This window comes from Coregonus lavaretus (genome assembly GCF_964263955.1).
Source record: "Coregonus lavaretus genome assembly, chromosome: 22".
NCBI lineage: Eukaryota > Metazoa > Chordata > Actinopteri > Salmoniformes > Salmonidae > Coregonus > Coregonus lavaretus.
The window spans coordinates 40580528-40597469 of record NC_140009.1 but is presented as its reverse complement, the minus strand read 5'-3'; the positions used below and the strand labels follow the sequence as shown (position 1 = coordinate 40597469).

The 16942-nt window shown below is 44.8% G+C and overlaps 2 long non-coding RNA genes across 2 annotated transcripts; one reads left to right on the top strand and one right to left on the bottom strand.

Moving 5' to 3' along the window:
• The first annotated feature begins 6371 nt into the window (after positions 1–6371).
• On the top strand, positions 6372–7140 carry LOC311150016. The gene is made up of 3 exons (XR_014615064.1): positions 6372–6414; positions 6525–6827; positions 7056–7140. It is a non-coding gene; the product is annotated as an uncharacterized lncRNA (long non-coding RNA).
• On the bottom strand, positions 6929–7366 carry LOC311150017. The gene is made up of 2 exons (XR_014615065.1): positions 7311–7366; positions 6929–7179 (listed from the first exon to the last, which is right to left on the bottom strand). It is a non-coding gene; the product is annotated as an uncharacterized lncRNA (long non-coding RNA).
• Positions 7367–16942: the final 9576 nt, after the last annotated feature.

The following is a 16942-nucleotide window of genomic DNA, read 5'->3' as shown; positions in this document are numbered from 1 at the left end:
CAATGCAGATCTGAACTATTGGAGAGACCCGATAGGCAAAGTGTACTCCTACATTCCAGTGTTTACAAATGCTTCTATGACTGGATGGGGTGGGACATGTCAGACCCAAGCGATAGGAGGGGTGTGGCCTCTTTCGAGTCGCCACATCAACCTCTTGGAGTTGGAAACGGTTCGACTGGTTCTGACCCACTTCACGTCTACCCTTCGGGGTCGCGATGTGTTGGTCTGGTCAGACAACCGGACCACAGTAGCCTACATAAATCGCCAGGGAGGAGTCAGGTCTCCTGTACTCCACCGGTCGACGGAGGAATTGTGGCTGTGGGCTCACGAGTACCTTCGCTCATTGAGAGCAGCACACATTCCGGGCTACTTGAACGTGGGGGCAGACCTCATGTCTCGAGGGGGTCCTCGAGACGACGAGTGGCATCTGCACCCGGACATTGTTCTCCAAATTTGGGAACAGTTCGGGAGAGCCGAGGTGGACTTATTCGCGTCACGTGTGAACGCGCATTGTCCTCTATGGTTCTCTCTGAGGGAACAGGACGAACCGCCACTGGGGAGGGACGCGTTTGCGCACCGACCGTGGCCGAGAGTTCTCCTGTATGCATTCCCACCGCTGTCCTGCATTCTCCCACTGTTAGCCAGGGTGAGATCAGGCGGGCTGTCAATAATATTGGTGGACCCCGATCGCCCAGGGGCTCCTTGGTTTGCGGAGATGAGTCAGATGTTGATTGCGCCACCTTGGCCAATTCCACATCGACGGGACGCGTTGTCTCAGGCGGGAGGCTCGATAGGGCGATTGCCCATAATCGGCCAACCACTGAAGGCTTGGCTCCTGAGAGGGACAGGCAAGAGCGCCATGGGTTATCTGATTCAGTAATCAGGACCATACAGGGTTCACGTGCCGGTTCCACTTCCAGGGTGTATAACGTTTTTTCACAGTGGTGTGTCACAGAGAATGTAGACCCCATGAACTGTCAGGTTGAGAGTGTACTCTCGTTCCTGCAGTTTATGTTTGATAAGCAGCGATCGCCCACCACCATTAAGGTGTTTGCAGTGGCGATTTCAGCTTGTCACGAGGGGTTTGGCAGAGACACTGTCTTCAGTGGGATTTGGCTTTGGTACTCGAAGCGCTCTGTGAGTCGCCGTTCGAGCCATTGAATCAAATACCCCTCAAGATGCTGTCTATGAAGACGGCACTGTTGCTCGTTTTGACTACTGCTAAGCGTGTCAGTGATTTGTGTGCTCTTTCGACGAGACCCGACTGCCTTGCCATTAATGGCGATTTGAGCAGAGGGGTGTTACGTCCTAACCCGGCATTTATGCCGAAGGTTATTAAGAGCTCATATAGATCACAGACCGTGGAGCTGTGGGCTTTTACTCCCCCTCCCCATGGGGATCCATCCAGGATGGAGTTTCATGCACTACACCCCTCCTACATAGATGGAAGGGACTTCATCACCCACTGGAGACTTGAAGACAGAACCTTACCCAGAGAGTTGTGCATGTCAGTGTGTGGTTAGACAAATATAATGCCGTTCTGGTTAGACAGCTGAAGATGTACTCTACGCACAACTTATTTTTATTTGCTAGGTAAGTGGAGGTATACTGTCTTTATAAGAATATCAATATGATATTTACAGCATAAAATGTTTTGACTTTGTAACACGAACACACTCACATTTTTATAATAAATGTATATACTGTACACTCAAGCTGGGTGATGTTTTTGCAATGTCCACATATAGCCTACACCTGTCGTAGGGATATTGGTAGTTCTGGGATTTGTCCCCTGGGAAAGATCTAACAGTGGACATAAGGAAAGAGGAGATGAGACAAAACTAGCCATCTCAAGATGTCAAGTCAGTCTGGAGGGGAGAAGTTCTCAACTTAAAAACGTTGTTCTCTCCATAGCAAAGCTAGCTTAGCTTACCTCGCTGTACTCACTACTGTTTGAATGGCAGAGACACATCAACACCCACATCAAACCACACCTCCAAGACAACTCTCGTTTGCCTTCAGTCATGGCCGCTAGCATTTCTTAATAAGCATTGATGAAAAACAAATCCAAATCAGGAAGTGCAGTAGCCATTTAAAATATCAAAGGACGCAAAAGGCACTCATTTTGTCGAATGACCCTACTCGGTCTTAAAATGTACCCCATTGTGGTAATGTAAATTGATGGGGAGTATATGGTCGCATTCCAGGCTGACTGCATTTCAGATGTTACATTGCATCAACCAATGGTTGCGTGCCAAGCCAGTGACTGTGCAGTCGGGCATCGGATTGCTATATCATATGATGTGACTAGCTGATAAGTTAAACACCAATCCAGGTGCAGAGCTGTGGTGTAGTGGTAACAGGATCCTGCTCACAGTTAATGATGGAGGAAGCCGTGGTGGCGCAGGAGCAATCAATCTGGATTAAATGTTGAGCAAATCCCATTGAAGAGGGAATACTTATACTTTATCTCCTTCATTTCATTATCTACTATTCATGTCAAAAGCTGCCTGCAAGGAGAGGAGAGGAGCGGAAAGGAGAGGAGGAAATATGGTGGCTGAGATGGAGTAATGAGAGCGTAAATTAATGATAGTCTGAGCTATAGTCAATAAATGTGTGTGTGTCAAGAACTAATTTCAGCAATGAAGGTTCAACATATCACAGTATCATTACACAATAGGAGGTGGAAACACCCTATCTCCTTCTCAACAACTGATCAAATGATTCGATAGGTAAAATCAATAATGTGGAATCGCCTAAATAGTACAAGGAGCCTTCTATCTAGTAGTGATCTATTTTCTCACAGAAGAACATGGTGACCCAGAGATTTTTTAAAACGTATTAAGTAGTGCACTTGATAGCTGCAGTATATCATAGGCATAGAGAGTGACAATATCAATATCCATTAATTAACACTGAGATAAATTAAACTATTCTCTATGGAAAACCTCACGTTTCATTGTACAACTGAATCCCCTGACAAACAAATTACAGTAGGCTATGTACTGTACTTGTGGCAGTAAGCCGTGTGGATTTTTTTTTTCTTTCTCCCTTTGTCGTGGATTCATCTGAAAATAAAAATGGGCCATTAAATGCACAGACTAGAAAAGTCTATATTTTTACCTAATGTCTACCAGTGGGAAGGAAATGTGCTCATTTTCGCTAGTCTGAAAGCAATGAGGATAACCACATAAAACACCACTGCGAGATATAAAATATTTGTCACAGAAAGACTGACTCTTCCAGTAGGGAGTTGGTGGTTGGTGCGCCAGATAGCCTGACTTTTTTGAGAAATGCTCCAGAGTATGCTAACCAGGGTGAGGAAATTGAACTTAACACTGTGATCTTATTTTAACTTGGCAGAAGCCTGTCCTCGGGCTGTGATTGTGAAATTATGGAGTCCTTTCATCAAAATTATTGCTAAATCCCCACCAACCAAAATTAATAGTTAGAAAGAAAGCTTGTGATTGGTTCAACAGCTATCTCTCAGACAGAACTTAGTGTATCAATGTGGACAGACAAAAATCTAGTTTCCTGGACATCACAAAAGGGGTTCTGCAATGCTCCATTTTAGGACCTGTTTTGTTCACCATTTACAATATATTTAAGCAAAGCTGTGAAAAACTGTAAACTTCTATATGCTGATGCTCATATAATCATCTTAATTTATTTAATAATAAAAAAATATGAAATTAGGGTGGCTTCACAAACTTCTTTTAAATGTCAATTCATTATTCCCTGAATTACAGGAATGAACCTAAATGTTCAATAACAACTGGTATTGTCTTCTCTGGTCACATTGCTGCTAAACAGTCGAGGGCAGAATAGGTGCCCTCAGCTAAATCTATCTAGGTGAGGGCTGGCTGCCTCCAGCTCATGCCAAGAGGACTCGATAAATTGTCACACACGGTGTCCTTTGCCAACCTCGCTCTCAGTGTGAACCTGTCATGCTTACTAAGTAGACACAGTCTTACCTTCAGCAGCAGGACAAATGAAGAGACCCCTGGGAGAAAAGCGCCACCCCCTCAGAACAACCCTCCCTCCTCCTCCTCCTTCAATCTTTAGCCTGCAGTTTCCACACTGACTGGAGTAACCGTGCAGTCACTGACATTTTATGTGCTCAAAGGTTTGGCAGAGCCAGTTAAGAGGACTGACATTGTTGCTTGAGTAACTTGTGGAAATGCAATTTTTTGTTGCTTTATGAATCAATGGGTACGTATGTACAATGGATGATAATGTCATGTAGAATGACAGTGTGATATACTGTATGTCAAGTTCATTTAATGACGGGTCAGACCAAGGCGCAGCGTGATATGCGTACATGTTTATTAACGTAATAAACAACACGACAAAACAACAACCGAAACGTGAAGTCCAAGGCAGTACAGCACAACAAACCTTACACGGAACAAGATCCCACAACTAGACAGTGCCAATAGGCTGCTTAAGTATGGTCCCCAATCAGAGACAACGAGCGACAGCTGCCTCTGATTGGGAACCACACCGGCCAACATAGAACTAGACATACTAGATCCTCATACATAGAACAAGCACAACAAGGAATATACACACCCTGACTCAACATATAAGCATCCCCTGAGTCAGGGCGTGACACTGTATGTATATATATAAAGATCTTGAAAGAAAAATTCATTGCACAATTACACTGAGTATGCTGCCCATCAATACATTATCACAGTAAATAGAGTACATACAGTACATGTCTTGAACTAAGCAAATCAAATATATTTAACATTTGATCTGTCCGATTTTTAACTAAGCCATAAATCGTAAATCATGCTTATACATTCATTATCCGTAGAACCTAATACAGAATAAACACAGCCTGGATTTATTATTGGCTAATCTAAATTCTCTTTGTGAAAGTGTAAGTAAACCAGTCACTGGCTGCTGATGCATTCTACTGCAGTGGTAGCCGGTGGCTTAAGGCAATGATTCATTCCTTCTGGCCCCACTCCCAGAACCAACTTTCCTCACCTCTAGATTGCTGTAGAGACAACATGGAACCAATGTAATTGCATTTGCCACCTCGGCTATAGTGCAATGAGTGGAGGGGCATTCAATCTTGTTATTAGGAACACTATCAGTGAGCTCCTTATGCTGTTGAGATTGAACACCCCTGGGTTTCTTCTTGCATTCTGAACATACAAACAATTCACGTTATGACAGCTATATCCACCCTTACCCTACTTACCCTCACTAACCAGATTAAATGTAGAAAACATCCCGTTTTGGACAAGACATGAAAATGAGGAGGAGTAGGAAGAGTCTAGTCTCTTGGTGGTGGGTAGACTGTTGACGAATTCAAAGCCAACTACATTGACTGCATTTACAGCATAGATATTTCAATATTGTAGCAAATTGAAGGGGGTAGCCGCACCCGGACACAAACCCGGGTCCCTCTAACTGTCCGTTACACCATGAGGTCCAAACTTCAGGGCCCGTATCTCTAAAGAATTTTTGTGCAAAAAGTGGCTCCTAGCGGCCAAATTCTAAGAAAATTCTCAGAGGCATGACGTTTTCTTAGAATTTCCCCTAAAAGTGACACGAAAATCCCAGTTAATATAAAAGCTATTCCTCAAGAGTCCTAGCGCTTAAAAGGGCTCCTAAGGCGAGATCTGCTAAGAGCAGGGAAGAGGACTTTTAGTGGCTTAGGAGTTACCCTAAGCAGCTGCACAAAATGGCCAACAGAGGAGGCAGGAGAGATGTCCTGCAAACACTGGATGACAGGGAATTATTGAGACGCTACAGATTGGATCGTGCAGGAATCATGTTTGTGGTGGATCTCCTTAGAGATGCAATTACTTCACCAACTCGACGCCACAACGCTATTACACCGGAGAAGAAAGTAATCACAACCCTGAGGTATTTGGCAACAGGGAAAATGCAACAATGCAGCAGTGATGACTTGGGTCTGTCCCAATCCTCCGTCAGCAGAGTCATCACCCAAACACTGACAGCTTTGTCACAACCTAATATTGTGACACAATTTGTTTCATTCCCGCTGGATGCCCGCACTTTACACACACATAAAAGGGCATTTATGGACATTGCAGGATTCCCTGGCGTTGTGGGTGTAATTGATGGAACACATGTGAGAATAATTGCGCCATCAGAGGACGAGGCTGTCTTTGTTAACAGGAAGAATTTCCACAGCATCAATGTGCAAATAGTGTTCAATGCGGCCTGGAAGATTTTGGACATTGTGGCTAAATGGCCAGGCTCCACACATGATGCGAGAATGCTCTCCGAGAGTGGCATCAGACAGCTTTTTGAGAGACGCTATGTGCCAGCTAATTGCCACTTGTTAGGGGACAGTGGCTACCCATGCAAACCATGGCTCCTTACACCTTACCTCCAGCCACGCCAAGGGCCCCAACTAAACTATAACAGGTAAGCCAAACAATACAAAAATCATGGAAATGAAATGCAAGCAATATGTTAGAGCATCCAAGTAGTGCAATATTTCCATCAAATAATTAAAGGTCTGTATTCTATTGTAGGGCCCACAAGACAACAAGAGCGGTGGTGGAGCGTGGCATAGGCCAGCTTAAGAGGCGCTTTCATGTTCTCCACGGAGAGGTGCGGCTGAGGCCTGAAAAAGTCAGCAAAGTCATCATAGCCTGTGCAATATTACACAATATTTGCAAGGTTAGACAGATTGCAGAACCTCTGGAGGATGGCGATGAGGATGAGGATGGAGACAACGATGAGGATGGTGGTGAAGAAGATATTCACATTCCACAGGGGAACCGAGCCCAGAGTGGACTGCCTTACAGGGCAAACTTCACAAATTTACATTTCAGGCAAGCTGTAGCCCCATGTCATTTGAGAACTTGTGATGGTATTAAGAACTACCACAGTTTTACTGCACATCACCTGCAACTGTTAAATGCAAGACACAGAACACAATCTCTAAATGGTTTATTTTTTAGGTGTTCAATTTTAAGGCGGTAGTACTCCTCCTGAAGGGAAAGGACTTTTTTTTGTTGTTCAAACACATCAATTGTGAGTTGCAATCTTCTCTCCTGCAGGGATGCTGACGGAGCAGGTGCTGCGGATGGGAATGGTGTTTGATCCGCCGGGCTATCCTGAGTAGCAGCTGCAGATGGTTCAGGCGGCAAACTTGATGGGCCCGGTTCTTGTGATGGCTCCATGCTACAGAAATACATAGGCCTAGTTTAATTATTGTTTTGATTAAATTAATTTAATACAATGAGCATGGATAACACATGAAATGGCTTCTGCAATGAATAAACACTATTGATATGAATAACCCTGTGTCCTACCTTTGCTGCATTTCAAGGGCCTGCATCATTGACGTGTCAATGCCTGTTGGCAGCCCTGTGACACTGACCTCAGAGTGTCCCAGGACTTGAAAGACAGTGTCGGCCACCTGGGACAGCCGCTTTGCAGGTGGTCCACCCCCTAGAAAGAAACAGTCAATGAACACAGTACTTAGGCATGTAAATTAACTTTGCCAGCAGGAGCAAATTGCCAGATTATGTGGTAGGCCATAGTATTTTGCTCACCTGTGAGTGAGGATTCCCGCTTGTGTGCTGCAATCTCATCTTTTGCCTTGGACTGCAGCACATACCACCTTTTCTCACAATCGTCGCCTGTCCGCACCACCAGTGGAAAAGAGGCATTGATTGTTTGGGATATTGTGTCCCAGGCGCGCCTCTTGCCTTGGCTAGTGACAGTTGGGCCAAATTTTCCTCGTAACATACCTTTATGTTCGTTCACCAACTGGGCCAGCAACAAACCTTGCTCCTCAGTCCAGTTCGGCTTGCGATTCCTTTTTTTCTCCATTTTCTGTGTTTGTAGGATATTTGTTAACAAGCCTTCATAAATAGACCAGCCAGCAATCACAGACATTGTTAAAAGCTGAGCTGTGTTACCCTCGTTAAGTTCACACTGAGTTGTAACGTTGCAATTTCTACTTCATTAAGGACAGCCCCTTGAGATAGGCCATCTTGTTTTCAATGGGGTCCATATGGAAGTGAAAGTACAAAATATGCCAGCTAGGATATTAATATGAGCAAATGAGACACAAATCATTATTTGAACAGGGTGTAATGAGCTTAAGTTTTCACATATTTTAGATTCTAATGTTAGGCTATAACCCCTACAGCTTACTATTCATTTTCCAGATATTTTCTTGAATGTGAAATATTATTTACAATTATAGTCTGCATAAGATTAGAGTGTATAATTATGTTTATTGATTTGAGGGTACATCCTTTGCTCATTATCACCAAAAGTTCATTTTCATCAAACTTGTAGGATCAACCAATCACGGCTTTTGAAATGATGACTCATACCTAGCAACGGGGTCAACCACACCTCCTCACTAAGATAGGATTTTTCATCCATTCCTGGCTCAGAGTTCACTGAAAATGTTCTGGAATCACTTCTAAGCTAAAACTCCTGGCAAGGAATTTTTAGGTTAAGTTAGGAGCTCTCTGAGAGGATTCTCAGAATCTTTAAGGAAACGGGCCCAGGTCGCTAGGTGTTGAATAGGATGGTCAACAGTTAATTGCTAAATGGTGATGGAATAGCTGGGGAAATTAGAGGGAAAACAACTAAACCAACACATGGCGATGAAGTAGATTGATAGGAAGTGACTTCCTCCCACTGTTGTTGTAGAAAACCCTGCTCCCTCACCCTGTCTTAGAGACAGAAACTTTGTGACTTTTACTGCTGTAGTAGGCTACCAACCCGCTCCTCAGCCTGACCCTTTTGTTTAACGGCAGAAGACACTTCATACCTCTGTGTGACGGACCAGGTTGCCAGGGTCATGTGACTTGGTCAGCCAATCACAGTCCTTACTTGGTGGATCTCAAACTCCCACTCTGAATGCAGTCTCCAGGAAGCAGTGGCAGAGTGAGGAGCTCTCTCATAAACCTATGTCCTGCACACCAACAGCTGGACCACTCACCTATGGACCACTTCCTCTCTGGACATTCCACCACTAGTGTCTACTGTGTCCATGACCATGTAAGTAGGTTTTCAGTTTTCATAGGATTTGTTGTACGTTGTATATACTTGGCCTCTGCATGTACTCTCTTTGGTCCCAAGATGGCTGCTGCCTGTTGTTGTTATGTAACCCAGGATGGCTGCCTCTATGGTCATATCTTAGAGGCCTATTGTTTACATCAGGGGTGTCAATCTCAATCAGCGCACGGCCATATTGAAAAAACACAACGAATTTGCGGGCCAGACATAGCCTATTATGTTTGTTTTTACCAAAAACATTGCATAGGCCTACAACTGCGACCCAAACTGGCCCTTGTTTTATTAGAAAAAATATGACGCTTTATAATTTCCATTTATGTACATAGCATTTTAGCATATTAAAAGAAAATAAGTGATCATATTTGTCCAGCCTTTGCTGCTATGCTTGCAGATGTGCATTATATGCTGCGACACAAATCAAAAAGTATTTCATAACTCCAAATAACATAAACGTAGCTAGGTTGTTGTAACATTTAAACTTGAAACATGTTTTTAGTTTTTTTGCACTGCACGGATCACAGGTGCTGTTGAATGCAACAATGTTGTATGGTGCACTCAAAATGTCTTGTAGTTGAGTAGCCAGCCTAGGCTACTGCTCAAATGTTGCTGTAATAGGCCTACATGTTTCTCCTTTGCATGGTGTTTTGTTGCAGGTTTTGTTTTTGGGTTATTCATTGTCAAGCTTTAAAAATCGAAGCCAGACTACAACATTTTAGTAGCCTAGCTAGGACTGTGGCATGTGTCTGTACACTTTCCCTCCACTGATCACTGTAAACGGACACACGAAAGCAGCGCAGTTGACATTGAATTCACCGATGCCAGCGCATCAGGCTGTAATTTCATGAAGTAGATGACTGTTGACTCATTTATACTCGCTTGTGAATCCTTTATCTTATAACTTTTTGACAACCAAGATTACATTCTGTAGGCTACAGCAATGACCCGTTGGAACCAAAACTTGGCATGGAGATTTAGCCTACATACAACACATTTAAACTTTCGGTCTGGTAGAATATTAGTGATGATATGGTACAGTGCACTGGCTGGCTCGTGTTTGGGTCTGGGAGGATGGGTCTGGGAGGAGGGGTGTGTGTGTGGCAATGCACTGCCGTTTGGCATGCAGCATGTCGGCAGTGCTTGCTGTGACTTGTAGTGCAGCGATTCACAGGCGGTATGGAAGTGGGCCAAAAATTAATTGACAACCCAAATCATTGCATGGGCCAAAAATAAATGTGTCATGAGCCGGATTCAGCCCACGGGCCTTGTGTTTAACACATGGTTTACATATTAGCATAGCCGCTAAGCTTATACTGCATATTACTGTGCTATGCTAGCCCCACCAGCCAACATTGTTAGCATAGCCATGCTAACAGTTGACTATGTATATATTGTTTATGTTGCACGCTACTACTAGCACTTGTATGGCCTGTCCTAGCGTGCTGCCTGTGTGTCCATGTATGCTGATGATTCAACCCTATATGCATCAGCAACCACAGATAGTGAAATCACTGCAACCCTAAACAAAGAGTTGCAGTCAGTTTTAGAATGGGTGGCCAGTAATAAACTGGTCCTGAACATCTCTAAAACTAAGAGCATTATGTTTGGTACCAATCATTCCCTAAATTCTAGACCTAATCTGAATCAGTAACACGCTCCTGCCGGTTCCTGCTCTACAACATCCGTAGAGTACGACTCTACCTCACACAGGAAGAGCCGCTGGTCCTAATCCAGGTACTTGTCATCTCCTGTCTGGACTACTACAACTATCTGTTGGCTGGGCTCCTCGCTTGCGCCATCAAACCCCTGCAACTTATCAAGAATGCTGCAGCCCACCTGATGTTCAACCTTCGAAAGTTCTCCGATGTCACTCCGCTCCTCCGCACACTCCACTGGCTTCCAGTCGAAGCTCGCATCCACTACAAGACCATGGTAGCTATCAATGTGGAGTTGAGACAAGCTAACTAGCTAACAAACTAGCTATAAGTATCACATTTCCAAATTCACACATACTATCCTACTCCTTAGTCCATTACCTGAACACACACTGTAGCAGCGAGAGAGTAAAGGCCATGTTTCACTTTTAAAAAATAATAAATAATAATGAGTAGTTTATGTATGTATAAATCTGGTATGTCACTTTTTTTTTCAATCCAACATTGTATATTAGAGATATATATAATCGACTATATACTTCTGGGCTGCACGCACACCATAAAAATATGAAATAGAACATTGTCGAGGCTTGACGTAGAGTCAGGTGAATACTTTTGGAACGCTGAGCCATGGACTGCCTGGCTGCACCAGATAGCAGTGTGCAAGTGGGTTTCTTTTGACAATGAAGCACCGGACTACAGCCATAACGTTTTGAACCCAAAGGAACACCTATAGACGGGAGAGTAGGCAAGAAGGAGTCGGCCGAGGAATAGGCTTGGGTGGTATACCGGTTATACCGGGGTATTTCGAAATTCTGACGGTATGATTTTCAATACTGTTACATTTACATTTTCGTCATTTAGCAGACGCTCTTATCCAGAGCGACTTACAGTTAGTGAATGCATACATGTTTTTTTTTTGTTTTTTTCATACTGGCCCCCCCGTGGGAAACGAACCTACATTCCTGCCGGCCAAACCCTCCCCTACCTTGGACGACGCTGGACCAATTGTGCGCCGCCCATGGGTCTCCCAGTCGCGGCCGGCTGCGACAGAGCCTGGACTCGAACCAGGATCTCTAGTGGCACAGCTAGCACTGCGATGCAGTGCCTTATACCACTTAGACCACTGCGCCACAGTTATTTTTCCATATTTTTAAACACTAATTCTTGATCCAGAAAGGGATTGAATGTCTCTGGTGTAACCAAGAAACTTGATCTTGACATCTAGCCACTTAACTAGCAAGTTAGCAAACCAAATGCATAGCTGGAGCCCTGATCTGGATATAATTTATTTGACACATTTTAGATTTCTTATAATTATAGATTCAGATTGTTTAATAGTCACATGTACATGGTTGCAGGTGTGATTGCAGTTTAGAGTAAAAATCGTAGACTTCGAGCTGCAACACGAAGGGCTAGTGAAATAAAATAATGAAAATGATAATAAAAAACAATATAAACTGTGGCAGTGATGAATAAATACATGTCCATTTGGGTGGAGGCAGAGTAAAGACTGTTGAGGGGGTGGGGTGGAATGACCATAGGGGGAGCAGCAGCATGATCATTGAGTAAAAAAAAAAAAGTAACAATATACAGTACCAGTCAAAAGTTTGTACACACCTACTCATTGGTGTTTCTTAATTTTTAAATGTTTTTACATTGTAGAATAATAGCGAATATATAAAAACTATAAAATAACACATATGGAATCATGTATTAATCAAAAAGGTGTTAAACAAATCAAAATATATTTTATATGTGAGATTCCTCAAATACCCACCCTTTGCCTTGATGACAGCTTTGCACACTCTTGGCATTCTCTCAACCAGCTTCACCTGGAATGCTTTTCCAACAGTCTTGAAGGAGTTCCCACATGCTGAGCACTTGTTGGCTGCTTTTCCTTCACTCTGCCGTCCGACTCATCCCAAACCATCTCAATTGGGTTGAGGTCGGGGGATTGTGGAGGCCAGGTCATCTGATGCAGCACTCCATCACTCTCCTTGGTAAAATAGTCCTTACACAGCCTGGAGGTGTGTTGGGTCATTGTCCTGTTGAAAAACAAATGATAGTCCCACTAAGCACAAACTAGATGGGATGGCGTATCACTGCAGAATGCTGTGGTAGCCATGCTGGTTAAGTGTGCCTTGAATTCACCAGCAATGCACCCCCACACCATAACACCACCTCCTCCATGCTTTATGGTGGGAACTATACATGCAGAGATAATGCGTTCACCCACACCGTGTCTCACAAAGACACAGCGGTTTTAACCAAAAATCTCAAATTTTGACACATTTCCACCGGTCTATTGTCCATTGCTCGTGTTTCTTGGCCCAAGCAGGTCTCTTCTTCTTATTGGTGTCCTTTAGTAGTGGTTTCTTTGCAGCAATTCGACCATGAAGGCCTGATTCACACAGTCCCCTCTGAACAGTTGATGTTGAGATGTGTCTGTTACTTGAACTCTGTGAAGCATTTATTTGGGCTGCAATTTCTGAGGCTGGTAACTCTAATGAACTTATCCTCTGCAGCAGAGGTAACTCTGGGTCTTCCATTCCTGTGTCGGTCCTCATGAGAGCCAGTTTCATCATATTGCTTGATGGTTTTTGCAACTGCAGTTGAAGAAACTTTCAAAGTTCTCGAAATGTTCCGTATGGACTGACCTTCATGTCTTAAAGTAATGATGGACTGTTGTTTCTCTTTGCTTATTTTAGCTGTTATTGCCATAATATGGACTTGGTCTTTTACCAACTAGGGCTATCTTCTGTATACCCCCCTACCTTGTCACAACACAACTGAATGGCTCAAACGCATTAAGAAGGAAATAAATCCTAAAAATTAACTTTTCAGAAGGCACACCTGTTAATTGAAATACATTCCAGGTGACTACCTCATGAAGCTGGTTGAGAGAATGCCAAGAGTGTGCAAAGCTGTGATCAAGGCAAAGGGTGGCTATTTGAATAATCTAAAATATTTATTATTTGGGGGGCAGAGTAAAGTCCGTGGGGGGGGGGGGGGGGTCCATGGAGGGGAGTAGCAGGGGGGAGGGGGAGCAAGTAGCTGACTAGCGGTGGCTATTCAGCAGCCTGATGATCTGAGGGTGGAAACTATTGGCCAGTCTTTCAGTTTTTTCCATGATGCTCCTCTACTGCCTGCGTCTGAGTGATTGAAGAAGGGAGAACACGGCAAGACTTGGGTGGCTGGGGTCCCTGATGATCTTCTTGGCCTTCCTGCGACACCTGGTGTTGTAGGTGTCCTGTAGGGCAGGCAGTGTGCACACAATGGTGCGTTCGGCTGCACGTATCACCCTCTGAAGAGCCTTGCGGTCCACGTCGGTGGAGTTGCCGGACCAGGCTGTGATGCAACCTGACAGTATGCTCTCGATGGTGCTCCTGTAGAACACTGTGAGGGCCCTAGGGCACAGCCCGACTTTCTTAAGTATCCTGAGGTTGTGAAGTCGCTGTCGTGCCTTCTTCACTATCATGTCCATGTGGTTAGACCATTTCAGCATCTCTGAGATGTGTATGCTGAGGAATTTGAAGTTATTGACCTGGGGTGTGTCCAGCCTGGTTCCTCCTGAAGTCCAGAATCAGCTCCTTTGTTTTGCTAACGTTGAGGGAGAGGTTGTTTACCTGGCACCACGCCGTCAGAGTGCCTACCTCCTCCCTGTAGGCTGTTTCGTTGTTGTTGTTGATCAGGCCTACTACTGTTGTGTCGTCAGCGAACTTGATGATGGAGTTGGAACTGTGTGAGGCCACGCAGTCGTGGGTATACAGAGAATACAGGAGGGGACTGAGGACGCACCCTTGTGGGGCCTCCGTGTTGAGGATCAGTGTCGAGAAAGTAATGCTGCCTACCTTCACCACCTGGGGGCAGCCTGTCAGGAAGTTTAGGACCATTTGCATAGGGAGGAGTTCAGACCCAGAGCTGTGAGCTTTGTAACGAGCTTATAGGGCACTATGGTATTGAAGGCCAAGCTGTAGTCGATGAACAGCATCCTCACATATGTATTCCTTTTGTCCAGGTGGGTAAGGGCAGTGTGCAATGCAATGGCAATTGCGTCGTCCGTTGATCTGTCAGGGCGGTAGGCGAATTGGAGAAGGTTGAGTGTATCGGGGAGGGAGGAGGTGATATGGTCTTTGACTAGCCTCTCGAAGCACTTCATGATGACGGAAGTGAGTGCTACTGGTCGGTAGTCATTCAGTTCAGTTACTTTCCCACAGGGATGATAGTGGACATCTTGAAGCAGGTGGGTATAGAGGCCTGAGCTATGGAGAGATTGGAAATGTCAGAGAACACAGCAGCCAGCTGGTCTGCACATGCTCTAAGTGAAAGGCTAGAGATGCCATCTGGGCCGGAAGCCTTGCGAGGGTTAACACGTTTTTTTGACTTACATACGTCCTCAGTTGAGACTGTGAGTGTGTAGCCCACGTTGTCATCGGGGGCTCTCCTCGGCAGAATCTTGAGAAAAAGTTGTTTAGCTCGTCTTTTTGTAATCCGTTATCGTTAGGAGACCCTGCCACATACGCCTTGTGTCCGACCCGCTGAATTGCACCTCCACTTTGTCTCTATACTTGTGTTTCGCCATCTTGATCGATCTGCGTAAGTAATATTTGTACTGTTTAACCAAACTATTGTCCCCGGTCACCTTGCGCTGTTTATAAGCAGCATCTCTCTCTTTCAGTTTTGCTACAAGGCTGCTATTCATCCACGGTTTTTGATTCAGGTACGTTTTGAAATATACTATCGGTATCACGTCATCTATGCATTTTTTTATGAATCCGGCGACTGAGTCGGTGTATTCATTGACATTATCTCCAGAGCACAGGAGGTTTGTGGCACCTTAATTGGGGAGGACGTGCTCATGGTAATGGCTGAAGCGCAATTAGTGGAATGGTATCAAACACATGGTTTCTATGTGTATGATGCCATCCCATTCACTCCGTTCCAGCCATTATTATGAGCCGATCTCCCCTCAGCAACCTCCACTGCTCCAGAGGTAACCCAGAACATATTCCAGTCCACGTGATCAAAACAGTCTTGGAGCGTGAATTCTGATTGGTCAGACCAACGCTGTACAGACCTGATCACTGGAATGTCCCTCTTGAGTCTTTGTTTGTAGGCGGGGAGAAGCAAGATGGAGTCATGGTCGGATATTCCGAAAGGAGAACGGGAGAGGGCCTCGGCGTTACTCTTGACCCTGATCTCTCTTTTGACGAACATATCAAGACTGTTTCAAGGACAGCTTTTTTCCATCTACGTAACATTGCAAAAATCAGAAATTTTCTGTCCAAAAATGATGCAGAAAAATTAATCCATGCATTTGTTACTTCTAGGTTAGACTACTGCAATGCTCTATTTTCCGGCTACCCGGATAAAGCACTAAATAAACTTCAGTTAGTGCTAAATACGGCTGCTAGAATCCTGACTAGAACCAAGAAATTTGATCATATTACTCCAGTGCTAGCTTCCCTACACTGGCTTCCTGTTAAGGCAAGGGCTGATTTCAAGGTTTTACTGTTAACCTATAAAGCGTTACATGGGCTTGCTCCTACCTATCTTTCCGAGTTGGTCCTGCCGTACATACCAATACGTACGCTACGGTCACAAGACGCAGGCCTCCTAATTGTCCCTAGGATTTCTAAGCAAACAGCGGGAGGCAGGGCTTTCTCCTATAGATCTCCATTTTTATGGAACAGTCTGCCTACCCATGTGAGAGACGCAGACTCGGTCTCAACCTTTAAGTCTTTACTGAAGACTTATCTCTTCAGTAGGTCATATGATTGAGTGTAGTCTGGCCCAGGAGTGTGAAGGTGAACGGAAAGGCTGGAGCAACGAACAGCCCTTGCTGTCTCTGCCAGGCCGGTTCCCCTCTCCACTGGGGTTCTCTGCCTCTAACCCTGTTGCAGGGGCTGAGTCACTGGCTTGCTGGTGCTCTTTCATGCCGTCCCTGGGAGGGGTGCGTCACTTGAGTGGGTTGAGTTACTGACGTGATCTTCCTGTCTGGGTTGGCGCCCCCCCCTTGGTTTGTGCTGTGGTGGAGACCTCTGTGGGCTATACTCGGCCTTGTCTCAGGATTGTAAGTTGGTGGTTGGGGATATCCCTCTAGTGGTGCGGGGGCTGTGCTTTGGCGGAGTGGGTGGGGTTATATCCTTCCTGTTTGGCCCTGTCCGGGGGTTTCTTCGGATGGGGCCACAGTGTCTCCGGACCGCTCCTGTCTCAGCCTCCAGTATTTATGCTGCAGTAGTTTATGT